The sequence below is a fragment of the Panthera leo genome, chromosome D3, assembly GCF_018350215.1.
Source record: "Panthera leo isolate Ple1 chromosome D3, P.leo_Ple1_pat1.1, whole genome shotgun sequence".
In the NCBI taxonomy this organism is placed as follows: domain Eukaryota; kingdom Metazoa; phylum Chordata; class Mammalia; order Carnivora; family Felidae; genus Panthera; species Panthera leo.
In genome coordinates, this window is record NC_056690.1 from 17,121,643 (window position 1) to 17,149,516 (window position 27,874).

The following is a 27,874-nucleotide window of genomic DNA, read 5'->3' on the forward strand; positions in this document are numbered from 1 at the left end:
CAAAATCACATGACACGTTTTTTCAAAAAGAATGGGGCCATCCTGTGGAACTGTCACAGTTTTTCTCTTACTATCATCTGATGATGTCCTTCCAGTCCCTAAAAGGAAAATAGACGCTACGGAGTGTGGCTTCACCAGGGCTGCCTGCAAGCAAATGGCTTCGGCTTCGGGTTCCCAGGTGAGAAATGCATTCCTCCGGTGAATACCCGCCCCGCCACAGGCTGTTCCCCTCTCTCTTCCACCGTCCCCACCTGTAAAACAAACAACACTGCCCTCCCATATTCTGTCAAAGAGCAAATGAGATAACACACCCGTAGCACAGTGCCTGACACACAGTAGGTGTTTCAAAAATGCTGGGCTCCTTCTGCTAGGACTTTGTTTTGCATATGAGCCTAGTAGGGTGATTTTGTCTTGAGTTTTATTGTTTCCAACCTGGGGTGCTGAGGCTGAGGTGCTCATGTTTCCTGGCTTAGGACACATTCACATTACTGTCTGCAAGCGTCTTCCGTGTGTCATTCATTCATTCATTTCCATTTATCCTCACGCCCCACTCTTGTCCACCCCTCCCGTACATGCCCCACAGGCAGCCAGTCTGATCCGTTTGATGTCCTTTTATTTATATTTGTCCCCGGAAAACATGTTTTGTGTGCATGTGTTTTTTTATTTACCGGAACGGCACGGTGCCGTGGGTTGCATCCTGCTTATTGTTTCCTTCGTGGTGCTGTGATATTAACATCCACCCGTGCTGTCGTGTCCGCATCTCGGACTGCCCGGACGGTGCTCCCTGGTGTGGGTCCACCATAGTTTGCCCCTCCGTTTGTGTTAGGGGCAGACCCTTACAGGGACTCAGCTTGTTGCCAGTGTAGATGGCGTGGTGGTGACCAGTCTCTCGTGTAGCCCCCCACCCCTGTCCTGCGGCCTCGGGTGAAATTTCTCTGCGGTGGATTGCCCTCGGCTGCCCTCCCAATCAGTACTTGCATACGATGCCAACATTAGCAAGTTTCTTCTGATTGACCCCACCGGGGGTCACTGCATCGGGACCCCTCCCATCCTCTGCTTGGGATCATTTTTGGAAAGCCAAACGTAAGTGTAACTTTGTAAAGGTCTTCGTAGCTATTTGGGATCCCCGCCAACTTCAGAGCTCCGGGGGCTGCTCAGAGCCTCATTGTCCTCACTTGTACGATGAGGAGAGGGGGTTAGATCATCTGGAAAATCAGCAGAGCAGAAAGGGTCAGAAGACCTTGGGTTTGAGTCCTAGCTCCGCCATTTACCAGCTATGTGCTCTTGAGCAAGTGGCTTCACCTGTCTGAGCCTCTGCTTCCCCATCTGTAACAGGGGTCCCTAAAAGTATCCATTTCCGAGGGTATTGTAAGAGATAATGAGATAATGCATGGAAAGCTCTTAGCCCCTTGCCTAGCTGTTCCCACAGCCACTCTTACTGGTGTTGATGTGAAGACTGATGATGGTTGAAATAACGAGAGAGCATAACTCCAGGTTCTGATCATCCTGAGCCTATGATAAACGCAGTAGCGCAACTAATGGCTTGACCGACTGCAGTTCATTTCTTCCCCTGCATTTCCCCATACCACCTGGAGGGGGCAGTAATAAGTCACCAGCCTGTGACCTAAGCAACGAACGTTCGGAAGATTCAGAAAAAGTCCTCTGCTGAACCTCTTTCTACGGGTTTCAAATCACGAATCCTGTCATTGGATTTCTTTCCTGCGCCCATCCCCAACCTGGCCCCTGCCAACATTTTTAAAAGGCTGGTAAGTTGAACACATTCTCCTCAGCAAGTGCCGGTCTTCTATCTAGCCTGCTGGGGTTAGCTGGCCTCCCGTGTAAATTTTAATGCAGGTGTTCAGTTTTCATTGTTTGCTGTGCACGTGGACCCTACTCTAATGGGACAGTATATCTCACTTTTATGGAGTAGATGTATGCCAGGCTGCAGACTGGCTTTTCTCTAAATCATTCTCTCGCGCTGGATCCCACTTTCTAGTATATACCTGTATTTCTTTTCCAGGTTTTATTTTTAAGCAATCTCTACACCCAACGTGGGGCTCAACCTCACAACCCCGAGGTCAAGAGTCGCACGCTCTACCGACTAAACCAGCCAGGCACCCCAGTATATACCTGTATTGATACGGGCAACAAATGTTTATTGAGCACCTAGTATGGTCCTGCCGCTGTGTTCTCCACAAGGGAAGGCAGGTATTGAACTTTCAGTGCCTAGGAGAAGGCAGATATGGAACAACGAATTACAAAGATAATAAGTTAAATTAAAATGTCACAAAGTTATTATACTGCATTACACTATGCTATGATCTAGTATGCAAACATACACAAACACAGGCACACAGAGAAGTATGGGAAGAGATAGAGCAAAATGTGACTGCTGATTTTCTTTGGATGATGGGTGTATTGAACAGGATTCTTTCAGTTGCAAGACTCAAACGCAATTTAAACTCAGTTAAGTAGGGAAAGGGATTTGTTGTCTCGTGTATTAAGCTGAATGATATGAAATTGTCTTTGGAGGGAGGGGGTCAAAAGTTGCCAAATGTTGGAATTCATATGGCTCAATTTAATAACTGAAAACTCTATTAAAAGACTGGCTTCAGGTGTAGTTGGATCCAGGTGCTGAGACACTGTCAGAAATCTCTCTCTCCCTATGTCTCAGCTCTCCTTTCTTCTGTGGAGTTGGCTTCATTCTCAGGCAAACTCTCCACACACTGAGGCAAGACTGGCCACTTCCTGCTCCCAACCTCTTTGCAACTTAGGACAAGTAAAAAGAAAAAAAAAAAGAAGAAGAAGAAAAGCCTCTTTCTCTCCGATTCCAGGGAAAGTTCTGGGCAGAGCTCTAATTGGCCGGGATTGGTTGTGCTCCCTTCCATGAACCAATCACTGTGGCCAGGGTTGGGATGCTCTAATTGGCCATTTCTGGGTCACGTGCTCCTCCCCTCACCCCACCCCCACCCCCACCCCCACCCCCACCCCCAGCCTGGGGATGGCGTCAGCCGCTAATTAGCTGGGTGGAGAGTGGGACATGTATGTTTAAATTTGAGCACGGCTACTAGATGAAATGGAAAGACATGGCTGCCTCAGAAAGATTTCAAGCAATTTTTTTTCTTTATTCTTTTTTTTTTTTTTTGCCTCTCTATGTTTCCTAAATTTCTACAATGAACATGAATTACTTGCAGAAAAACATTCTCAAGTTATTAGAAAGAAACCCAAAGGTATTGAAAATGGAATTTGGACGCGAATGTGGCCTGGCGTTATTCCAGGCCAATAATGGCTTTCTGTGTTATCCTCCAGGTACGATTTGCATTTTAACCAGAGTCAAAACACCGTGACTCCAAGGAGAGTGTAATGAAGGAATTTAGGGCACAGAGCGAGCCCAGGAGGCCCTGGAGCCCATTGTCTGCCTTCTCTAGGGCCATATTGCCACGAGATCCGGTTGACCTTGAAACGCTTTCATGCGGATTAAATCAACAACCTCAGAAGTGGTGTTTAGCTCTGAAACTCGGTTTCCTCACCGGCCAGGTGAGGGTAATAACAGTTCCTTCCTTACAGGATTGCTGTGAGATTAGCGAGCCAGCACAGGTAAGCACAGCCCTAAAACAATGGTCACCCCGTTCCTGCTCCTCCAGAAGGCCCTCTTCCCAGGCAGGCCGTGGGGGACTGAGCAAAGCTGAATTCAAAGCCAGCCCTGCCATGTACCAGCTGTGTGGCCTCCCACAGGACATGAAACCTCATGGCATCTGAGTTCCCTCGCCTGAAAACTGGGCATGAAATTATTCTCGGTGCAGAACTGAGAGAATGTGACAGGGTAGCATTAAAAAAAATTTTTTTAAGTTTATTCTGAGAGAGATTGAGAGCAGGAGTGGGGGAGGGAGAGAGAGAGAGAGAGAGAGAGGGAGAGAGAATCCCAAGCAGACTCCGCACTGACAGTGTGTAGCCTGATGTGGGGCTCAAACTCATGAACCTGTGAGATCATGACCTGAGCCGAGATCAAGTCAGACAGTTAATCCCACCGACTGAGCCACCCAGGCACCCCGCCAGGGTAGCATTTTAATAAAACAACTTGATGCTTAGCGGACACTCTGTAAACGTTTGCTATTGTTCCCTTTCTGGTGACTTTTAACCTCTTTCCCAGAATCATCAACACAGATCACATCCGTGTAATTAGAGACCGTGTTTTAGAAATATATTTACATGCATAACTATGATCATTACATAACACAGCGAGATGGCAAATTCATGCAGAATCAGCAAGTTCCTAGGCTAGGATTTTAAAGATGTTGATTTACTTCTTAAAAATTTTTTTAAAGCTTATTTATTTTGAGAGAAAGAATGTGCACAGTGGGGTCGGGGAGGGGCAGAGTGAGAGGGAGAGAGAATCCCACCCACGTAGGCTCGAACCCCTGAATCGGGAGATCATGACCTGAGCTGAAATCAAGAGTCAGACGCTTAACTCACCAAGCCAGCCAGGCTCCCCCGATTTACCTTTTCTATTTAAAAAAGATAGGGGCGCCTGGGTGGCTCAGTCGGTTAAGCGTCCGACTTCGGCTCAGGTCACGATCTCGCGGTCCGTGAGTTCGAGCCCCACGTCGGGCTCTGGGCTGACGGCTCAGAGCCTGGAGCCTGCTTCCGATTCTGTGTCTCCCTCTCTCTCTGCCCCTCCCCCGTTCATGCTCTGTCTCTCTCTGTCTCAAAAATAAATAAAAAACGTTAAAAAAAATTAAAAAAATAAAAAAGATATACGTCCAGCTGTTCCAAAATGCTAAATTACCAAAGGTGTTTACTTATAAAATTTTCTGAAGCATGACTTGGGGGCTGATATTTCACACCTTGAGTTGTCTGTCCATCCATCCATTCATCTTTCCTTTTCTTCCTTCCTTTCCTCCTTCCTTCTTTCTTTCCTGCCATCCTTCCACCCATCCATCCATTCATGAATCCATATGGCCATCCAGTCATTCATCCATATATCCATCAATCCATTCATCTGTTCATTCACCCATCCATCCACACACACCCCCACCCCCATTCATCCCTTCAACATATAATGGATGCTGTGTGCCAAGTCCTTGTTCTGGATGCTGGGCACACAGTGACAAATAGGACAAACACGGTTCCTGACCTCACCGAACTTACTCCAGGTTCCTGGGAAGCAGAACGTGACTGAAAAGGCTGAGGCTGAGCACTGATCCGGGGACTCAGCTTGGTCCCCAGGGGGGTGAGGTGGTCCTCTGGGACACCAGGTGAGTCATTCTCTGCGGTGGAAGCCCCTCCCTGCAGGTGGATCCATGAACCACCCAGGAATGGTCAGCGTGGGTGGGATTTTTAACAGGAAGAGGTGGATGTCCTTGTGTGCAGGGGCCTTGAGCCATCAACTGGCATGTTCACGTGATGTCACTTTTTTACACCCGAAATTTAAGATTGGGCTTATACCCATTTAAAAAAATTTTTTTTAACGTTTATTCACTTTTTGAGAGACTGAGACAGAGTGCGAGCAGGGCAGGGGCAGAGAGAGAGGGAGACACAGAATCTGAAGCAGGCTTCAGGCTCTGAGCTGTCAGCACAGAGCCCGACATGGGGCTTGAACCCACGAACTGTGAGATCGTGACCTGAGCCCAAGTCAGACACTTAACCGGCTGAGCCACCCAGGCACTCTGGGCTTATACCCATTTTGAGTAGACCCTCACCCTCCTGAGTTTAGCTTCAACTAATCTGAATGGGGTTTTGTTACAGCCAGCATGCCCTTACTGCAGCCTGTGAGGATTATTTTGCTTAATCTTTGTACCAGCACTGCGAAGCTGGATCTGTTACTGACACCAACTTAGAGAAGAGGAAAGACAATCTCAGACAGGTGAAGTGGCTTGGCCTGGGTCAGACACTCAGAGGCGGGGCTTGTGCCCAAGTCCTAAGCTGGATTTGAAGGCGAATGTAGGGGAGGGCACTCCAGGCGGCGTCAATTGCGTGCAGGGGAGCTGGGAGAGGGCCCACGGGCATTGCCTTGCAGCTCTGCGCAGGGAGGAGATCGAGGACGTGAACTAGGCACACAGATCTGATCGCCGCTGTCCCCAAGCACATTGGGCCCGTGTGCTGGAGAATGCCGACCTAGAGGAGGGTTACTCCACACTGCCCCATTATGAGCACACACCACACTCCCCCACCCCCCCCACCCCCCCCCCCACCCCCCGCTACCCTGGCGGAGGCTCGTGCAGTGACAGCTCTTATGACAGCCTGGACCAGGGGCCTTTTTCTGCAAACAGATTACATCATTACCTTGAGAGACGCTGCGTTGTGAGCATGACAGTTTTATGGCCTGTAGATCCCTACAACTGGAACCATCTGGACTTTTAAAAGCTTGGTAATGCAACAGCATAAACAGGCCTCTGCGCGAGTCTCACTGCGTGCTGAGATTCAGAATGAGGAGTTTGCCGTCGGGGAGGCAGCCAGGTCTGATGAGGACTCAGGCTCTTAAGGGTTTAGGCAGGGTGATTTGCTGTGCAGCCCCAGGCAGATGTCTCCCCTTTTCTGGGCTTCACTTTTCCTCCTTACTGAGCCTGTTTTCTCAACGCGTAGGGAGGCTTGGAATGAGAAATGATACGCGTGTTCTTTGTTTAAACCACCCCTAAGCCCCTTCTCTCAAGATCCCAGGGCTTCCCACCATCCTGCCACCCCCAGTTATGGAAACATCGGTTCCAAGTGGCTAGGACATGATGTGTGTGCCCAGGGTGACGGGGATGCTCACAGCAGAGCTCCGTCTGAGGCCCTAAGTGATCTGCACGAAGGGAACACACAGACGTAGCTGCAGAAATGCCGGCACGCACCGGGGGCGTGAATGAAATATTCTTCTTAAAGGCCAGGCCTTCCCTCCATCACAGCACAGGTCTCCTTGCCTCCAGCCCAGGTTTTCGGTACCTGACCTGAAGGAGACCATGAACAGACTGCTTTCAGGCCGAGCTGATGAGCCGTCTGTTTTCACGTTGTCACCCGGAAGGACAGAGTCCAGAGACATTTCCAGGTGTGGTATGTGGGGGATTGGGGAAGCTTTCGAGCCCCCAGAGCTCAGTCGGGGGAGGAAGGCAGAAGGTGAATGGTGACAGACAAGTCGATACCATGTGGCTCATGAGGTTCTGCGGCAGCGACCCACGTAGCAAGCAGATTAAGAAGAATGATAACAGGAAGTTATTGTCAACAATACAATTGTGGACACACGGCCACTCTCATGCCTCAGTGTATAAATTGGTCCCTGTAGGGAAATTTTGCCGTAGATACTGAGAATTTAGAATGTCCAGACTCTTTGATCCAACTATTCACTACTAGGGATTTATCCTAAGGCAAAAATTGGACAAGTGCAAATATTTGTATTATAGGGTCACTTGAAAGCTTGTGAGTGAAAGCTTGTAAGTCACACAAATGTCTGACCAATGAGACAGATTTTGTAAAATATACTTCTGCCCCGCAGTGGAATATATACAGCTATGTTGTTTTTTTTTTATGAGCCTGACATCTTGACATCCTTTCCTAGGCATAGAAATGATAAGGCTATTTCTGTTTTGAAACGTGGAATTAAATGATGTCAGAAGGGGGCCTGGGTGGCTCAGTCGGTTAAGCTTCCGACTTCAGCTCAGGTCAAGAGCTCACAGTTCGTGAGTTTGAGCCCCGCCTTGGGCTCTCTGCTGTCCGCACAGAGCCTGCTTCGGATCCTCTGTCCCCCTCTCTCTCTGCCCCTCCTCTGCCCATTCTGTCACTCTCTCAAAAATAAGTAAACTTAAAAAAACAAAGATCTTTAAAACATGATGTCAGAAAACTAGACTCCATTCACAAGACTCTTACTTTTCTCCATCCCCATGGTTTGCTCACAGAGAAGGTTCTTCTCGTTCAGCTTCCTGGACGTCATCTTGCCCAAAGTTCCCAGATCTTCCCAGGGGCTCCAAGCCCTGCTGGAAGTGAAGGCTTTGTTTTCTGAACCTCACTCTCCTGTTGTGTTTCATTGTCTGCCTGGTATTAAGGTGAGCTATGCCTGTGCCTTCCATGCCTTCCTGAACTTGGCTAGATCCATGTCTGAAACACCTTTGATCCCCAGGGCATGGATAATTGTGGGGAAGGAGTAAATGATGCCTAGCAAATTCTCTAACATGAGAGAGAAGTTTATGTGAGGCCCTGCAGCTAATTTCTATACCAAATGCCTTAGTGTCGCTTGATATTCTGGCTGGTGTTGCCTTGAACTTGCCCCACGTCCTCATGAAGGTCAGCACCAGCTCCTGCTTGCTGTGATGCCTGTGATAAAGAATCCACAAATGTGTGAAACCGCCAAACTAAAGGGGGAAGGAAGAAAAGGTGCTGACCTAAGTAACTTTGGAAACGTGCAGAGTCTGAGAGACTAAAGGATACCGGAGTTGAAGAATTACGTGAATGGATGGTGCATGGTGGGAACCAGGCTTCTCATTGTTGAAGTATAAAATGAACAAGGGTAGGAGGCTAGATGATTCGTGTGGTAATAGATTAGAGCTGGGGACATCGGTATGAACTCATGTATAGCTTAAAATATGTACATGCTGGGGTTTTTGTGTGTGTTTCTTTTTTATTTTAGAGAGAGCGAGTGTGAACAGGGGAGAGGGACAGAGGGAGGGAGAGAGAGAGAGAGAGAGAGAGAATTTTAAGCAGGCTCCATGCTCAGGGCGGAGGCTGACTCAGGGCTTGATCCCATGGGAGCATGACCTGAGCCAAAATCGAAAGTTGGACACTCAACCGACTGAACCACCCATGTACCCCATACATATTGTTACACACAGAAATATTTATATACACTTGTGTATATGTAGGTCAGCGTGCTGACAGTTCCTGCTCTTCACTGAGAGGGCCTAGAAGCAATGACACCCCAGTAGCAACACAAACATCTAATGCCTGGGTCTTGGTTTAAAACCCCATTCTCCCATAAAAGGAACCAGGGATTGTAGGAGAAATGGCTGATTCAATGACCAGGACGGTAAATATGCAAGGTGAGCCGGGAGCACCTTATCCTGCCATACTGTAAGAATGCGCTCCAAACTAAAAACGAAAAAGAAATTGGGGTATGTCAAAGGAACAAAGGAACCAACTGAGAAGCTCCCAGGGGCCCAAGCTGGGACAATGTGAACCAGATAAATAAAGAATTATTGGATTATAACTCAACATGTAAAACAAATAGCCATGAGTCCATACTGATATAAATAAATGATTGAATAACTTAAATGGGAAAGAGACACAAGTATCCCATGCGGAAGAATTCCAAATAATTTATGTAGATACTCTGCCCTCAAGGAGGGGGAGCATAACTCTTCACTTCTCAAGTGTGGGCCAAGTGTGGGCTGTGCAGGTTAACTTCCCTCCAAAGTGTACGGGATGGAAAGGGGGCAAATGAGCACCTTGACAGTGGAGAAATCTGACAGACAGTACCTCAGCCAGATGGGATCAAGGCCCACATCAGGGGTCACGTGTCATGTTAATGCTATGTATCCTTGATATGATGTGATGAAAATTTTACGTCTCCAGTCTTCCTCCCCAAAACCCATAACCCCAGTCAATTCGTTAAGGGAAAAAAATCAGACAAGGGTGCCTGGCTGGCCCAGTTGGAAGAACGTGCGACTCTTGATCTCATGAGTTCGAGCCCCACGTTGGGTGTAGACATTACTTAAATAAACGAATGAGAACTTAAAAAAAAAAAATTTTTTTGGTACTAATAGAGACATTCTACAAAATACCTAACCAGTACTCCTGAAAAGTGTCACGGTCATCCAAAATGAGGCAAGTCTGTGAAACCTAAGGAGACATGGCAACTATATGAAAGGTGCCATCGTGGATGGGATTCTGGATGCCAGAAGGGAAGTTAAGTGAAAAGTAAGGAAAATGTGAATAAAATATGAAGTCTGGTTAATAATTAGGCATCAGTATCAGCTCATCAGCTGTAACAAATGTACCGTATTGAGGTAAGATGATACTAATAGGCAAAACTGAGCGGGGATACGTGGGAAGTCTCCGTACTCTCTTCTCAAATTTTCTGTCAGTGTAAAACTTTTCTAAAAAAGTTCAGTCTATCTTTTAAAAAATTACCAATTAGGTGCAGGTGAAGAATGATATCTTGAGTTTTCCTTAGTTAACTTTCTTTGTTTACTGTTGCTGTGAAGCGTTTTCATGTATGTGGTGGCTACTTCTATTTCTTCTGTGGATTGCCGATTGTCACGTTGTAGGGTTATTTGTTATGCGGCATTATTGCAGCCATAGCTAACTGATACAATCTTACTGAATTCCTGCAGCCCTATGAAGTATTATTTGTCCCCTTTCCATTATTCAAATATCCATTAAACAGACGAAGCAATGGAGACCCAGAGAGACTAAGTCATTTCCCCAAATTCGGACTCAGTGTCTCACCTAAGCTTTGAACCCACGGCTGTCTGACTCCAGAATTTTCTGACCACCACGCTATACTGTGAAGTACCATGAGTGATGATGGCAGGGGGAGGGGAGGGAATCCTGACAGCTAGTTGGGCGTCCAGTGACGAGCTTTGAATTCTGCGCTTTCGTGTAGGGATGCCAGTATGCCAAAGAGGGGCACCATGCAGCTAAACTAGAAATGATAGAGGATATCCTCGGGGCGCCTGGCTGGCTCAGTCGGTGGAGCGTGCGACTCTTAATCTCAGGATTGCGGGTTCGAGCCCCACGTTGGGTGTAGAGATTACTTAAAAATAAAATCTTAAAACAAGGAGATCCTCGAGTGGCTGCCATGAGAAATGGCTCGTGAGGGCACCAAACTTCCTGTCCCAAGCAGGGGGGCTGGGGTAGGACACTCCAGACTCTGCTGAGAACAGCAAAATGGGCTCTCTGGAGTTGTGCCTGGAAGAAATGTGATTGTCAGGTGCTAGCAGGCAGCACAATCCCATGCCATACATTATCATAATTTAACGTCAAGGCTCTGAATACTGGAGCCAGGAAGCACTATCTCCTCTCAAGAATGCTTAACCAACGCCCAAGATGTGGGGGCCCCCACTCACTGGCCCCTGCCTTCCCAGGGCTCGACCTCAAGGAGGTGGACTGAAATCTGAAGGTTCTGGGCTCAAGAACCAGGTTTGACTTCTGGCTCGGCTGACTGTGCTGTGCGGCCTGGGGCAAGTCAGCTCAGTGCTCTGGTCCTTGGTTTGTTCATTAGAAAATGAGAACCGTAGCCCTTGCCTTACTGACCTCACGGAATTTTCCAGTGGATAAATCATAGTACTGATGGTTACCGCACACTCTCCACATACCAGAATTTTGCATGCATCGACTCTTTGAATACTCACAGCAATCTCAATGGACGGGTGCTTATACTATCCTCGTTGTACAGATGGAAAAACAGGTCTGGAGGCAAAAACAGACTGGTCACTTGCCTGAGGTCACCCAGCCTGCAAAGATTAAGTCAGAATTTAGAGCCCATCTTGTTCACCAAAGAGGATGTCACTCACCATATTCCCATATGATGCTAGACGGAAAAAAAGCTTGAGGGACTTGGGACCCTTGGGGAAGAAATTGGCGGGGGGGAGGGGGGGCAGGCTGGAGAAGCAGGATAGGGTGGGCGTGGTTACCAGCCAGGGCTTGGTCCTTATCGCCGGTTGGGGGTTTGGAGAAGCAAGGTGCAGAGAGAAACCAGCCTGAGTGGACAAAGCTGGCAGAGGGGACAAAAGAGAGTTGTGGCAGCTGCCCAAAAATAATGCAAATCTGGTGAAGACAGAAACACCGGAAGGGGAGTTTTAGGAAGCTTTGCTCACAGATGGGCTCTGTAATCTCCATCCTCTGGCCTCCGCTACACCTGCAGTAAAATCCCCGGGTTTTGCCAATGCCTTAAGAGGTGAATCCAGGTGCGCTTTGGATTTTGACAGCCTGAGACTGGCCACAGAGTGGCCAGGGGGCCGACCCCATTCCTCCGCCCTGGGCTCCTTGGCATGAGCCTGCCTCAGGCCCAGGACAGCCCCAGGGAGTCCGCAGGCTGCGGTTTCCAGAAGCTCTGGCTCTGAGGCCATCAAGGACAACAGATTTGTTTTTTTTAAGTTTATGTATTTAGAGAGAGAGCGCGCCGCAGGGGAGGGGCAGAGAGAAAGGGAGAGAGAGAATCCCAAGCAGGCTCTGTGCCGTCTGCCCAGAGCCTGATGTAGGGATCCATCCCACAAACCGTGAGAACATGACCTGAGCGGAAATTGAGAATTGGATGCTCAACCAACAGAGCCACTCCTGCGCCCCAAGGACAACAGCTTTTTAAAGGAGTTAACTGTTGGGGCACCTGGGTGGCTCAGTCGGTTAAGCGGCCGACTTCGGCTCAGGTCATGATCTCGCGGTCTGTGAGTTCGAGCCCCGCATTGGGCTCTGTGCTGACAGCTCAGAGCCTGGAGCCTGTTTCGGATTCTGTGTCTCCCTCTCTCTGACCCTCCCCCGTTCATGCTCTGTCTCTCTCTGTCTCAAAAATAAAAACGTTAAAAAAAAATTTTTTTTAAAGGAGTTAACTGTGCAGGCGTAGCATCCTAGCTGGGTCCTGGCCGAGGTGTCTTCTCGAACAGATGTGAGTTAGAGGCCCAGTCAGCCTTCTCTTTCTCTTCCTTTTACCTTTTTCTTGGCCATTCCTTCTTTCTCTTTCTCTCATTTTCTTCCTTCCTTCTCTCTCGCTTCCCATCTCCCCCTTTCCCTCCAGGTCCCGCTCTCTTGGACAGCAGGATCCTGGTGAGTTGTTTTTTTTTTTTTTTTTTTCATCATCTCATCTGGTAAAATATGGATCATTCACCTTCCATTCTCGGGGTTATTTTCTAAGCGTTTCTTCCACGTAGCTACACAACCTTCTTCCTTGTTAATGGCTACGTGATGTGCCACCAAGTACTCTCATTTGCATAACGGGCTCCCTGTTGTGGAACACTAGGTAGTTTCGAGGTTTTGTATCCTTACAGGTGAAAGTATTCGTTTTTTCTGGTCTGCCGTGTGTGGGGCTCGTGGGTCCAAGTTAAGTGGGGGCCTGGGAGGCACGAGGTAGATGATTGGCATGGGGTGGTAGTTCGTCCAGGAGCTGCTTCCTGCCTGCCATCATCCCCAGGGCAGCTCTGAGTATACAGCAGGTGCCTCACGAATGCTGCCTGAGGATGCCTCTCGGCCTCTATTCCTGCACCTGGCATACTGCCTCAGTGCGCTCTCCATTGAAGCGTCCTCTTTCCCACCTGGCCGTGACCTTCCATAGCCTTTTTATCTCTATGTCCCCCGTGCCTGGCACCAGGAAGCCCCTCAGGAATGGAAGGGAAGGAAACAAAGTAAAGGAAGAGGAAGCCAGAGAACGCTCACTTACTCTGGCCACCCCTCATTAATAGGGCCTGGGATTGCCGTGGGACATTAGTGACAGAACATGTTGACATTGTGTAATTTATTAGCCTGAACTATACAAATTATACCTTCCCCCAGGATGCCCGCGACGAGAAGCTGCTTTTCATGAGTTTATCCTGGGGACTCGAATAAATAAGCAGAGAAACAAAAAAACCTCATGAATTTTTTAAAGAGCTTATTGGAATCAGGAGAAAACCTGGTGTTCCGGGTGCAGAAGTAAGTATCCAATAGATCAGCATTCATTTCTCTTTACCCTCTGAAGTCTTTTTTAATCCTCTTGCTTGCCAGTGTTAATCCGTGTTTTTCTGTGAATTTCCCTCCAGATTGGCAAGCGAACAATACCCACCCAGGGGGCCTCTCCCCATGCATTTCCCACCACACTGGGGGAGGGGGGGGAGGCCAGTGCCTGGTGAAGGGTGGGCCTTGGAGCCCCAGAGGTGCTGTGACCCCATCCTCTGCCTGCACCTGTAGGGAGTGAGATTAGAGGTGTGGAATTGCCGCGCTGAGAGCCTTGGTGTGCTCTTAAAAAAAGCTTCTTGGCTACGAGAAACACCTGAGTTGATCATCCCCCAAATGTCAGCCTCGCCGAAAGTTAAGCGGTTTACAAGGTCTTGCTGAGAAATTCCATGTATTAGAAGCTAATAGAAGGTCAGCATTTTCCATTTCGATATTTTTTTTCTTCCTGCTGCCCAGGGTCTAGGTAATACTCCCTTTGGCATTTTGAAGACGCTTCTACGAATTGTGGCATGGTAGCTAAGCGCTTGATGGGATTTACCCTCCCAAAGCCTGTGAAACAGAAGTTGTTATTATGCCCATTTTATAAATGAGGAAATTGAGGCTTGAGTGGAGAGGGGTCCCTTGCCCAAAGTCACACACAGCAGGTGATGGAGCTGGGTTCTGTCTGATGTCTGTCGGAATCCAAAGCCCATGCTTCGATGCATTATGACTTCTTCCTCTACTCGGCACGTCGGGAATGTCTCCTCCCCTCCCTTCCCCTCTGCAGACGTCTTCCTCGGTGGTGACTCCGTAATCGATGCTAGCAGCCTGAGATCCAAGTTAGAGAACTGCAACCTTGAATAGGCACAGTGGACATTCCATCTCTGGTTTCCTGTAATTTCCTGCAGCCAAGGTCAGTGAACTATAGCCCTTGGTCCAAATCCGGCCCGCTGCCAGTTTATGTAAATAAAGTTTTATTGGCACTCAGCCACGCACATTCATTTACACATGGTCTGTGGCTGCTTTCAATGCTACAAAAGCACAGATGAGTAGTGGGACAGACACCATATGGTCCACAAAGCCTAAAATATTGACTTTCAGGCGGTTAGAGAAAAAGTTTTCTGACTCCTACAATGCAGAGTTGTCAACGTTTATTACCCCAGAATCTAACGTGATAAATGATAACATCACTCCTATGAGTAGATGGCATTTTTGGAGGGCCAACTATGAGCCAGGCATTCTGCTAGTTGCTTTCGGGGGATGATCTCCTGGAATCCTCCAACAATAGCATCGAGCAGGTGCTCCAAGAGGTGAGTAACTGCCCATAGTCACAGTCACGGGGTCTGAGACACGACCCTTGAGCTGTCTGGCAGTTCATACACTGCAAAGTGTTCTACAGCAATAAAGCACCGTTTCCAGATTGTCTACCCAGTGCCTGGCATCATGCTGGATGCTGGGATGCAGCGTGATACATGACAAGCAAGGGACGGTCTCCATCCTTGGGAAACCCGTGGACTTATGGGAAAGACAGGCCTCCATCTAGATCAGCTGGCGAGATGAGCAGTCAAGAGCTCACAGGAGGAAGAAGCACTGAGAAGGTGAACTTCGAATTAGGTCTTTCATGACGAACAGAAATGTGATCATTGAAATAGAAGAGAGAGAAGAACACCCCAGGGACAAGTTAAGCAAAGGCTTGGATTGAAATAATTGCCAGGCACCTGAGTCCAGGGTGAGTGAGGGGCAGAAGGGAGCAGAGGGTGGTCACAAACGACAATAGGACTTGTTCGAGACTGGAAGAGGAGAGGTTGGGATGTGATGCTGGGGACTTTGAAAATGTGTTTTCCTTGGGGCGCCTGGGTGGCGCAGTCGGTTAAGCGTCCGACTTCAGCCAGGTCACGATCTCGCGGTCTGTGAGTTCGAGCCCCGCGTCAGGCTCTGGGCTGATGGCTCGGAGCCTGGAGCCTGTTTCCAGTTCTGTGTCTCCCTCTCTCTCTGCCCCTCCCCCGTTCATGCTCTGTCTCTCTCTGTCCCAAAAATAAATAAAAAACGTTGAAAAAAAAAAATTTAAAAAAAAAAAGAAAAAAAAAAAAAAGAAAATGTGTTTTCCTTCTCTTATCTAGAAAGAGCCTCAGGTTTTGCCATCCCTTTTCCATCTGGTAGGTAGTAGGTGCTCAAGAAATGCTTCCAAGAGTCAAATGTCAGCCCTCTCAACAGGGAGCAAGCTTGCATTTGTCTGTCCTTGCGGGACGCTCACATGGCAGCAGGCAGCAACAACCACCCAGGTGACAATGACTCATGCACCTGGGACCACCAGGCTTCCAAAGAGTTTCAAGTTCGAGGTTGACTCCATTGGGTCTCTGGAGAGGGGCTTTCCAGAAAAGTCTCCTACTTTCCTACCTGTGCTCAGATGGCAGGACAGGGGTCTTGTGCCCTGAAAGAACTACCCTTGCATCATTGATCATTTGCTTGGGTTGGGTGAGGAGATGGGGAGAGCCCGGCCTTTGGGGTCATCACCATCCCCCATCCACCGTCCGTAGGTTTCTGGTGTGTGACCTTGGGCAAGTTCCCTACTTTCTCAGAGCCTCGGTTTTCTCGTATATAAAATGGAGGCCATTCCTGTGTCATGGGGTTGTTATGACAAGTACAGCCTGCCATATAGTAAAGGCCCAATATTTATGATCGGTTATTATTTTTACTATGATTAGCGATCAGATTTCTGTATCAGTCGGCATTTGCTGCCATTATGCCAACAGTCTGTGTGATTTATAAAAGCATTTATTTTTTGTTTCCTCTCACAGTTTCCTGGATCCGTTGGGGACGGCTCTGCAGATTGGGTTTAACCATCTCCCTTGTCTTTTATCCTGGGACCGGTGCTCACCTAAGACATGCTCCTCTGAAGGCAGGGAACAGAAATTTCAAGAGAGGCGAGTGAAAACTCAGGCCCCGCCTAAGGCCTGCGCTCAGAACTGGCCCACAGTTATCTCAAAATATCCCATCGGCCAAAGCAAGTCACACGGCCCAGCCCAATAGCACGGGTGGAGAAAGGCGGAAGAATTGTGTCACTCCCACAGCTGCCAGGATTCCTAGCGCGGCTGCTGGCCATATGATTCCACCACCTACCCAACATTGCCTTCCGTATTTCGCACAGAAGTCTGTCTCCAATCACAGAGCATCTTAGAGATTGGTGACTGTCCATAGGACACTGTATGTTTTGTATCAGTGGGGTTCGGACGAGGCAGTCTCTAGCTGAATTTCCGGACCAAGATTAATTTGCTGCTGGAATGTGAAGACAGCCACCCTCACACCCCCACCGCGGGTCCAGCGTGAGGGAAAATAACGAGACAGCCCCCGTGTTGGATAATGACCGCCCAAATTCCAATACTCAGGGCCCAACATTGCCCGTTCAGTTTCCTCTGGCTGAAATTCTTGGTTGTTCCGCTGCTAAAACCAGGGTGGCTACTTACTCTGGGCACCAATGGCTGTTCTTAGCCATATTGATAAACAAGGCTTCCAAAATCATCTCAATACCAGGAAGAGTTCATTTAAAACAGGAGCAGCAACACCACCAATGACAAAATCGACAGGTCAGTCATGTGGCGTCCACCCTCGCCCAGGGGAGCCTGGTGATGAGTTGAGGAGTATTTTTGGACACGGACAACAGCAGGCCTGGCCCAGATCCACTCATTCCTTCAGCAGAGCTTCCCAGGGAGTTCCAGTTATTTCCCAATTTGTTCCAGCCACACCACCTTTTGTGGCTTCGTTTGGGCATTGAGGTCATCGAGAGATGATTGACTTGGGCAAAGCAGAGAGTAGAGGGAGGAAAGATTCTTCACTTACTCACCCACTCCCTAATTGCTGAGTGTCTTCAGGGTCCTGAACTGGGGGTTCAAAGCTGAAGGAAGCAGAAGGTCCACTGCGCTGGCGGTTTAGCGCGGCAGATCCTCCTTCCACGTATCTTTTTTAGGGTAGGTGGTTGGCTTCCCATCAGCCCCCGCGCGGCAGATGATTGGTTCAAGCTAATCCCGGCCGTACGATTCTCTTGCGGATAATTGGTTGAGGAGTTAGCCTGTGACCCAGTTCTGCCCAATGAGAAGTGAGGGAAAAATCTGTCCGTGGCCTTTGAGAAACTTTCCCTCACGACTAAGGAGGAGCTGGAGGAAGGGGTGGGTGCTGCTCCCCCGCGTTTGCAGTACGTGCAGGTGTGACAGCCGCACTTTTGACAGCCATCTTGCCACGTGCCGCAAGGTAAGAGATGAAACTCGCTCCGGCAATGGCAGAATGGAGAGATGGGGACTATATCCTCACTGATATCATTGAGCTACTAAGTCTTTTTTTTTTTTTTTAATGTTTTTATTTATTTTTGAAGGACACAGAGAGACCGAGCATGAGCAGGGGAGGAGCAGAGAGAGAGGGCGACACAGAATCCGAAGCAGGCTCCAGGCTCTGAGCTGTCAGCACAGAGCCCGACGCGGGGCTCAAACTCACGAACCGTGAGACCATGACCTGAGCCGAAGTCGGCCGCCCAACCGACTGAGCCACCCAGGCGCCCCGAGCTGCCAAGTCTTTAAGTGCAAAGGCCACTCTATCCTTGGACTTCCCACTCTGCGGGGTAAGAGGTTTCCTCCAGGATAGGTGGGGGTTTCTGTTATCCGCATCCCAAGGCTTCCTACTTAATGCTGCAGTATTATTGTAGAAACTTGATTTATCTATAAAGGAGCAGGCGTGGAGAAGTGGGTTAACTTGTCAGCTGGGAAACACGGGAAATAGGTTGTGAACCAGGACTCTCTGCCTCCAGCCGTCTGTCCGCATAGGTGACCTTATAGCTGGCCTCTGAGAATGCGCATAACAGATGTGAAGCATCCAGTATGGGCCGTGCTGGATGCTGAGGGGGTAGGGAGCTCATGCCCAGAGAGAATGGTGAAGAGCCTATCAGAAGAGCAGAACACGGCGGTGCCTGGGTGGTTCAGTCAAGTTGAGCATCGGACTTCGGTCCGGGTCATGATCTCGCAGTTCTTGAGTTGGAGCCCCGCTCATGTTCTCTCTCTCAAAAATAAACAACACATTTAAAAAATTTAAAAAAGAAAGGAAGAGCAGAACATGACAGGTGACATGCTTTGCTAGTGCTGGGCTCCAACCCCCCTCCCATCCCCCCGTACCGTGCACAGCAAACGGCCGCATTACCTAGGATCATTTGGTCCAGTGGAAAGCACTCCCATTTCACATTCAGATTAGACCTGGGTTCGAATCCTGCCTCTGCTACTCCTTAGCGCTGTGACACTGGGTATGTCCCACCACCTCCGAGTCCGTTACCTTGTGGTTCTGAGGACTGGACGTGATGAATGCACATTGCCGGACAGTTGGAAGATGCTCAGACGAATGATAACTATGAGGACGCTTATGGCAGGATTATTACGAACTTTGAGAATCACACCGCAAAAGGAGTGCGGTTCTAATGGCAGGAAGACCCAGGTCCCAGTCCCAGCTCTGCCACGATGAGCTGTGTGACGTCAAGCCATCCCTGCCCTCTCTGGCCCATTTACTTGCTCCCATCTGTAGAATGATGGGGTTTGGCTTGGCCAATTGTTTTCAAACTCTGCTCCATGGAGCTCTAGAGATTCACTGGCTCCGTAACGAGGAAGAGGCCCAGTAGCTGGAATGGGGCGCCCCCCCCCCCCCCCGCCCCGCTTCAACCCCATGGTTCTTTTGTTATTTCTTTCATGGGACTGGGTTTTCTGGAAGATGCTCTTTGAAGAGAGGCTTCTGTTGCTTTAATTTCAAAAAAGAAGAAGAAAAAGGCAGCCTGAAATACTCCAGATTAGATTACTAAATTCCTTCCATTCATTCAGTGGTTGACAGTGTGAACTTTGGAGTTCAACCCACCCGATTTGAAGGATGACTCTGACATTATCTACCTTCGTTAACTTGGGGAAGCAAATAATTTCCTGAGCCAGTTTCTAATCATCTGCCAGCCATTCCTGGGAGTCTCTTTCCCCTCATCTCTGCCAGCAGGAGGTGTTCTAGCTCTTTAAAATGTTTGCCAGTTCAATGGGTACAAAATGGTGTTTCATCGTCACTTTACCTTGCATTTCCCTGACTTGTGGAGAATTTAAGCACGTTTGCCTGTATTTATTTGTTGGCCGCTCAGATTTCTTCTGTGAATTCTCATCCTTTGTTCATTTTTCTATTGGATCATTTGTCACTTGTTAATTTGTGAGAGCTCTTTACTATAGTGTGGACATTACCCTAATACGGTATGGATTTTATCTTTTACCTGCGTTACGGCTCTTTTCTAGAACGATCACTTGTCCTTTTTTTTTTTTTTTTTTTTCAATCCTATAATAATGATTCCCCCACTGCACTGTCTTGTGAGGATTAAAACACGAGTAGAATTCCTGGTATGTGGTTCGGTAACTTATTTTTATTACTTACAAGCTTTGGTGCGGGTACAGGATTCTGGAGCTATCCCAATGTGTGTGTGCTAAAATGCCATTGGCCGAAGCAAGTCACACGGTTGAGCCGAGAAAGAGAGAGGAAGCACCGTGGTCACGTGGGCATGGGGAGGGATAAGAATTGCGGCCACCGTTGCATTCTGCCACAATGGTCCGGCACAGAGATCAAGACTGCAGGTTGTGGAAACGGAAAGACCTGGATTCTGGCACCTCTGGCTGCTGAGATTGCCACACCTCCCCCATGGCCCCCTTAGCTTGCCTATACCAGAGCCGTTTTCCCACAAGCCTTTGTTGTCAGCCAGCTGCGGCCGCCAGAAATCTCTTTTCAACGTTGCCTTCCAGCTGCTAATACCCTCTTTCTCTTTCAAGGATATTTGCATTAAAAGATCCTTGCTGCCTTTTCTGATGACCAGGGAACACATGCTCAGTGCACGGTGATCCAGCAATATAGATAGAGATCCAGCTCCGTGACTCTGCTCTGAGTGGAGACTTTCCTCTGTTCACATGTTCTTCCAGACGGTCCTTCTGTGCCCATCTGAGATCTCTTCTCTCTGTCAAATACAGGCTCATGCTTTACACGCGTACCCTTCGCACTTAACAATAGCGTGAGTGCTCTCCTGTGAAGAGTGTGGTCAGTGGCTAGGGCTTCAGAATGGTCTAGAAAGGAGAATACCAAAATGCAGATTCCCACACCTCATTCCTAAACAGTCCATTTTGAAAGGTCTGAAGGGAGTCCAGGAACCCGTGTTTTTAACTAACTGTAGATCCACAGGGCAGGTGACCCTTGAATAATGCAGGGGTCGGGGCACCGTGCACAGTCTAAATTCCACATACAACTTTTGACTCCCCCCAAATTTATTTATTTTTTTATCTATAATTTTTTTTCTGTTTATTCATTTTTGAGAGACAGAGACAGAGCACGAGCAGGGGAGGGGCAGAGAGAGAGAGAGGAGACACAGAATCCGAAGCAGGCTCCAGGCTCCGAGCTGTCAGCACAGAGCCCGATGTGGGGCTTGAACTCCCGAACTATGAGATCATGACCTGAGCTGAAGTTGGACACTTAACTGACTGGGCCACCCAGGCGCTCCGACTCCCCCCAAATTTAAATACTAATAGCTTACTCTTGTCCAAAACTCTTACTGACCACACAGCACACATGTTGTATATTATATGGATTATATACTGTATTCTTACAATAACGTAAGTTAGAGAAAAGAAAATGGTATTAAGATCATAAGGCAGAGAAAATACATTTACAGAACCATACTGTATTTATTGAAACACAATCCATGCAGGGGCACCGGGGTGGTTCAGTCGGTTAAACGTCCGACTCTTGGTTTCAGCTCAGGTCATGGTCATGTGGTTTCATGAGTTCGAGCCTGCATCGGGCTCTGTGCAGGCAGTGCAGGGCCCGCTTGGGATTCTCTCTCTCTCCCTCTCTCTCTCTCTCTCTGCCCCTTCCCCCTCAACCTGTCTCTCTCAAAATAAATAAATAAAACTCAAAAAAAAAATCCATGTATACGTGGGCCCACACAGTTCAAACCCCTGTTGTTGAAGGTCAACTACATTTGTATTTTTTTTTTCAACGTTTTTTATTTATTTTTGGGACAGAGAGAGACAGAGCATGAACAGGGGAGGGGCAGAGAGAGAGAGGGAGACACAGAATCGGAAACAGGCTCCAGGCTCCGAGCCATCAGCCCAGAGCCTGACGCGGGGCTCAAACTCACGGACCGCGAGATCGTGACCTGGCTGAAGTCGGATGCTCAACCGACTGCGCCACCCAGGCACCCCTACATTTGTATTTTAATAGGACCTCCTTGCCTGGTGCTAATTTTGGGTAACAATGCGGGGAGGGGGGGGGTATATCCAATGAAAGGAAAGACATGCCCGAGGACACCTGCCTTTCCCAGAGGAAGGAGCCTACACTGCCTTCAAGCCACAATTTCTTTGCCATCCGCCCAGGTATGGCTCCCTAAGCAACCAGGGAACCATTAACCCGAGGTCTGATACTTCCCAGCTTCATGTCCTTACCAAGCGACCACCTCTCTGAGCCTCAGTCGGCTCATCTGTAACATGGGAATCCTACTGAGTGTCAGGGCCATCGAGAGAGAGGCAGTGACTTCACACGTAGCACCACCCGCTTGGGGGTTGGGCTCTGGGTAGATCTTCCAGAAACAGAATCTCCCTTCCCCCTCATGAGATGAGCAGAGCAGGGACTCACTGGCCCGCTTGGGGGAAAGCCAGAGAGTCCCCGAGGGGAGCAGCAGCCACACCAGGTGTCTTGACGAATTAATTATGGGAAATTAGGGCAAGTCAGGTTTCCGCCTCCAGGAATCTCACGTTAAGGTCGGGAGGATAGTGCGGGATTTTAATCATTCTCCAGGGGCTGGAGACGAGAAAGGCTCTTCCTGCCGGGACAGATGATAAGTAGGGGAACCAATCAAAATATGCAAATACAGCTGAGGAAGAGGCTGGGGACACCTCCAGAGAGTGCCAAGGCCTTTTCTGGATGTTTGCTGGCTGGGGACTCTTAACCCAGCGTACAAACCTGAGAGAGGCATTCATAACTCCTGACCTCAATTCTCTACCGTCTCCTGTATCCTCTCCTTTTCCGATGTGACTTTGCAGCAGCTGCCATTAAGAAGTAGAATCTGTTTCCTTAAAAGCCCTTGAACCTGGGCTAGCCCTGGCACTTGTTTTGACCTCCAGCATATGGCAGAAGTGGATATGGTGGCTCCCAGCACGGGGGTCACGAGGACTGGGATACTTCCCACCCTCTGTTTTGGAATCTTGACCGACCACCGTGAGGACCAGCCTGAGCTAGACTTCTAGAGGATGGGACACCCCCGGATGACCCCCAAGTATGTAAGAAAGCTCAACCCAGCCCAGCCAGCGGAGCCACCGACACGACTCCAGCTGTCCTCGGACCCATCAGTGAGCCCGGCTGGGGCCAGAAGAACCTCCAGCTGACCTGCAGACAGTGAGCAAAATAATCGTTTATGGTTTTAAGCCAGGAGCTTTGGAGTAGTTCGTTAGGCGGCAATAGCTAACCGATACAGTGTATGTGTGATATAATGATGTAAGAATAATAAAATTGTAGGAAGAATGATCACATACCACATCGCCAAGGACTGTGCAGGTGATGCTCCCTGTCTCTATTTGTATCGGTATTTAATGATCACAATGACCCACCTCATCCGACGGGGGAGGGAACTGAGGCTTGGTACAGGTTTGCCTTAATTGTCTGTCGTCAGAGGCCAGGATTGGAACTTAGCTCTGACTCCAGAGTTTGCCTTGTACTGTCTCCTAAGGGCACTGACTAATCCACAGAGAAGCTGTTCCCAGGGCAAGGCCAGGTTCCCCAGGCGGCCCGGAAGGCCCCCCACCCCATGACCTAGCCCCCCGATTCCCCCTTTTGATGCTTCTCCAAAAACATCCATACTTTTGCCCCAGCCATTCTCTCTCCCTGGGGTTGACCTTCCTTTCTTTTCTACCCAAAAAACTCTTATGCGACCTTCAAGACCCAGCTCTGTCTCACTCTTATTGACTCTTAGATACAAGTCATAAAAAGTCCCTTTTTCAAATAGGCACAGCCCCGAAGCACAGTTGATGTCCCACATGAATGGAACTCCAGAGGTGAGGGAGGAAGGAAAGTCCCAGTGTGGTTGAGACAGCTGTTCTGTGGTGTTCTCGAGGGTCCCCCGTCCCTGCCATGTCTTTGCTCTGTCAGCTGCCCTCACAGCGGGTTGCAGGAGAGCGGCTGTAGACCTGGCTTGGCATCCAGACCCAGCCACGTCCAGAGAAATCAGAGGGTTATTTCTTTTTAACCTTGTGTCTCATTTTGAGAGTCAAGGAGGCCCCTCCGTGCAGCCTCCAGGCAGATTTCCCTCAAGTCTCCTTGGCCAGGACTGGGTCATGTGTCCTTCTCCGAGCCAATCGCTGGCAGGAATAGGATTGTATCGCTATCATTGACTTTGACACATCCAGTCATCCCTGATGGGTCAACCACCATGGCCATGAGCCATGTCCTCAGGAAGTTGCCTTTGACTCTTGAGGCTGGAGCAGGTGCCTCCATTGGGGTTCTCAGAGCTCGCCAACCTTGCCCATTATAACACAGCAGGGCCCCTAGAACGTGGCCCCCTCCAGCACAGCTGGGGTCGCCGTGTGTTACAGGGGCTGCTTCTTTGGTTAGAGGGGCTGCATCCCCTCTAACTTAGCTCTATCATCCTCATCCGTTGTCTCCTGCACAACAGCCCCCCCCAATGCTCCCACGCTTAGAGTTACTTACCCGACATCCTGCGCCAAATATGAACTTCATGACAGCAGGTGTTGTTACCGCCTCCTTTGCTGTATCGTCAGCCCCCAGCAGAGTCCCTGTCCCACTGAAGTGCCCAATAAATATTTGTTTTGCCCGTGGCTTATTTGCTAAGACTGGAACTCTAGATCAATGCAGGAGAAGGAGCTGCAAGAGAAGTATTGGGGTGTCACCTTCAAGGGCACCTTTATGCAGATTTCCACCAGGAATGGCTTGAGCCTCAGCTGGATGCCCACTGAGGCTTCACCAGCCACGCGGCACCATCACTTTCATGGCCCCGAATAATAGTCAACAACTGCGGGTGTACATGGCTCACAAAGGGTCTGCCCACGTGTTAGCCCTCTGATCCTTACAGCAACTCCCAGAGCCATGTGGGAACCTCATTTTGTAGATGACTCCTGGAGGGGTAAAGGGACACACAGAGGCTGGGCTGTTAATTGCCGGGGCTGAGATTTGCGTACTGAGTCTGCGTTGATTTCAAACTGGTGCTCCCTCTGATTCATAAAAAAACACCAATGGGTTTCCAGCTTCCAACTCTGGCACCGTCTAGGTGGCTGTCCTTGGGATAACACGTAACTGTTGACCACTGCCTGTATGATTTTGTGGAAGAAGCATTTTTTTTCTCCCTTACAATAGCAAAGAAATTTTATTAAACAGGGTGTTTTGTACTGTTATCCAGCAAATATTCACTCTCCCCTCCCTGGTCAATGAGGAGAGTGCATTTCCTCGGCCCATGGATGTGGGGCTTGGCGATGTGGATTGATTTGGCCAAAGGAATGTGGGCAGAAATGATGGTGTGCTAGTTCTAGGCAGTGGCCTTAGGAATGGCAAGTTTCTGCCAGTACTTGCTCTCCCTAAGAGAACAGCATTTCCAGATAGGAGCTTCTCCTTCACCCTGGGGCCCAACAGAGAAGACACATGGGGCAGACCCAATTCTGACCCGTACCCTTCAGATATATGTAAGTGAAAAGTAACTCTGTTGGAGCCCACTGAGATTTGGGGGGATGTTTGTCACACGGCTTTATCATAGCAAAAGCTGACTAATACACTCTGTTCCTGGATTATGCAAAGCCTTTTCCGTGCATTAGCTTATTCGGTCCTCACAACAATCTCCGAGGGGAGTACTATCACATTTCTGCTGATCTGTGACTCCTTTTGTCCATCCCTGCATCAGCAGAGCCTAGGGCACTGCGTGGCACATGGTGTAGAGACAATATTTTAGAGAACATATTTAGATGAATTAATAAAGTCAAGGTAGGAACTGTGTGGCACTTTCCTGCTTTGTGGCCAATACCTGATTGATAATAATGAACTGCTATGCAGCAGGCACTGCTGACGTTGGTTTAAATAAGAAATTATCCCACCAAATAGTTATCAAGCATCTACTTCAATCCAGCATTGTTCTAGATGCTGGGAATAGAGCAGTGAACAAAAGAGACCAAACCCCTGCCTTCCTGGGGCTGAAAATCTACCCGGGGCGAGATAGAAAACAAATAAAATATATATAAACCCACGATACAATATAGTCAGTAATCACTGTCATGAAAAAACAAATCGGAGCCAGGAAAGGAGATGAAGAGGGACGAGGGTAGTATTGTAGTTTCTAACCAGGCAAGGAGGGACGGTCTCTCGGAAGGGGTGGCTTCTGAACAAAGACTTGGAAAAGGTGACTGAGAGGCATGAATGTCCGGGGGGAAGACTGACCGGTGGAAATAACAATTATTAATCCATTTGATGGATGACTAAATGGGCTTGGAAGGATAAAATTACTTGCCCATCGTCAGATGGCAAGTGGCAGAGCTGGGATTTGGGCCAGTTTTCTGGACCCAGGTAACCCGACTCCAGTGCCTATGCCCTTAACTACTTAATAGAGGGTCTTAATGGTGGTGGTGGGGGGGGGGGCTCTGACCTAGCGGTGGGTCTGGGAATCCTTGCGCTGATCCCAGGGCCTCCACCCTGTGCCCTGAGTCGTATCTTCATCTGCCTTTCAGCCGATGACAGTGGGAAACCACTTGGGTTCCTGATGGATTCAGTGCTCTCCAAATGCTCTGCCGTATTAGCCGTGGAAATGGGCTTTGTCTTGTCCAGGAGTCATCGCTTGATGAAATGAACAGGCACTCAACCTCCCGAAGCCAAAGGTGATTTAAAAACATTGCAAGAGCCAGCCTTAGATGAGGCTTATGCAAACAATCTCTTTAATTTGTTGGGAGGAGGTGGGGGGGGGGTCTTTTGGCTCCCGGGGCCCTGGATTCCCACCGTAGGCATCTGGTAGGTCAGCGTCCACCACCTGCCCCAGGATCCTCTGCTGCTGGTGCCTAGGACCGAGGTTAACCTGGAGAGGAGAGATGGGGTCCAGATGCTGTCTCCCGGCTGCCAGTGGGCAGAGGCGGAGAACACGGCTCCTCTGGGTTGCCAGACCCCAGCATGGTGCCCAGCACATGGTCGACACTCAGTATAGATTTCGGGTCAAAAAACTTCTGCTTGGCACAGTTTCTCAGAAGACAAAGCAGATGCAGCCAAAAGAAACCCAAGCAATGGATTCCAAGGCCAGGGACTGAAGATGTGTCCCGGGGGGGGGGCGGGGGCAGGGGTTGGGGGCTGCCACAGGTGTGCTTGCCTACTCTATCCTGCCGCCTTCAATGAGCCTGGACAACTAAGAGCCTGGCTCCTTAAAAAAGAGACCCCTTAGGCTTCCCCTTTAGGAGTCTCAGGGGGCCTCCTAGGTTGAATGTCCCCATAAGAGACACTGAGAGAAGAAGCAGATCCTTGGGAACAGGAGTAGGAGAGGGTTGGGAGCCGGGAAGGGAAGGAAACCAGCACAGTCTGTGTTAATAAGCTGGTAAGGGCCGTGGGCAGCCCCACTGGGGGACTCTGGGGCAGACAGGGTATAATGTGCCCAGAGTTGTCCTACCCCAGGACGAGCACCTGGTGCATTTACCCACTTAGTGTCATTTGCCAATTCCCCAGCTCTTACGGCTGAGACCCAGGCTCGCACAAGAAACTACTGCCCTTTAAGAGACTGATGAGTGCACGGGAGTATGGGCCAGACAGCGACAGCAGCAGCCACAGAGGGTCTGAGGGTCTCCTCCCCGCACCATGAATGCAGTCCCAGTGGAGAACATCTCTGATCTCCGGAAAAGCCCTGCCCATAGGTGGGGAGAGAATGAACTTTGGAACCACGCGTCCTGGGCTCAAATCCCAGCTCTTGGAGGCTCACCGTCTACTTTCTCTGCTGCCGAAGACGGTTTACACCCAGCAAAGGGAGATCTCAGAAAAGGCTGAGCCTGAGTGGAGGGTGTGGAGGTGGCCTGGTTATTCTTAGCAAGGAACGAAGAGAGGCAAAAGATGCTTTGGGCTGCCAGGGCCACATAGCACCTTTCAGAGGGAGCAGCCAGACCACAGTCGTTCCTGGCTCGCCAAATTTGGTTGGAAATTCTTTCCACCCCAGGCAGCGGGGAATTCAGGGAATTCGGGGTGGGCCTGCCAGGGCCTTCAGAGACCCTTAAATAAAATTTCTCAGCTC

At 49.2% G+C, this 27,874-nt stretch overlaps 3 long non-coding RNA genes across 3 annotated transcripts; 2 read left to right on the top strand and 1 right to left on the bottom strand.

The window, feature by feature from the left end:
• Nucleotides 1-510: 510 nt before the first annotated feature.
• LOC122203985 lies at nucleotides 511-17,679 on the bottom strand. The gene is made up of 4 exons (XR_006195424.1): nucleotides 17,429-17,679; nucleotides 11,319-11,420; nucleotides 2,131-2,226; nucleotides 511-1,205 (listed from the first exon to the last, which is right to left on the bottom strand). It is a non-coding gene; the product is annotated as an uncharacterized LOC122203985 (long non-coding RNA).
• Nucleotides 6,225-9,867, top strand: LOC122203986. The gene is made up of 3 exons (XR_006195425.1): nucleotides 6,225-6,367; nucleotides 6,906-7,024; nucleotides 9,729-9,867. It is a non-coding gene; the product is annotated as an uncharacterized LOC122203986 (long non-coding RNA).
• Nucleotides 17,680-18,075: 396 nt separating the features above from the next.
• Nucleotides 18,076-27,801, top strand: LOC122204086. Its single transcript, XR_006195480.1, has 3 exons — nucleotides 18,076-18,196; nucleotides 26,343-26,489; nucleotides 27,319-27,801. It is a non-coding gene; the product is annotated as an uncharacterized LOC122204086 (long non-coding RNA).
• Nucleotides 27,802-27,874: the final 73 nt, after the last annotated feature.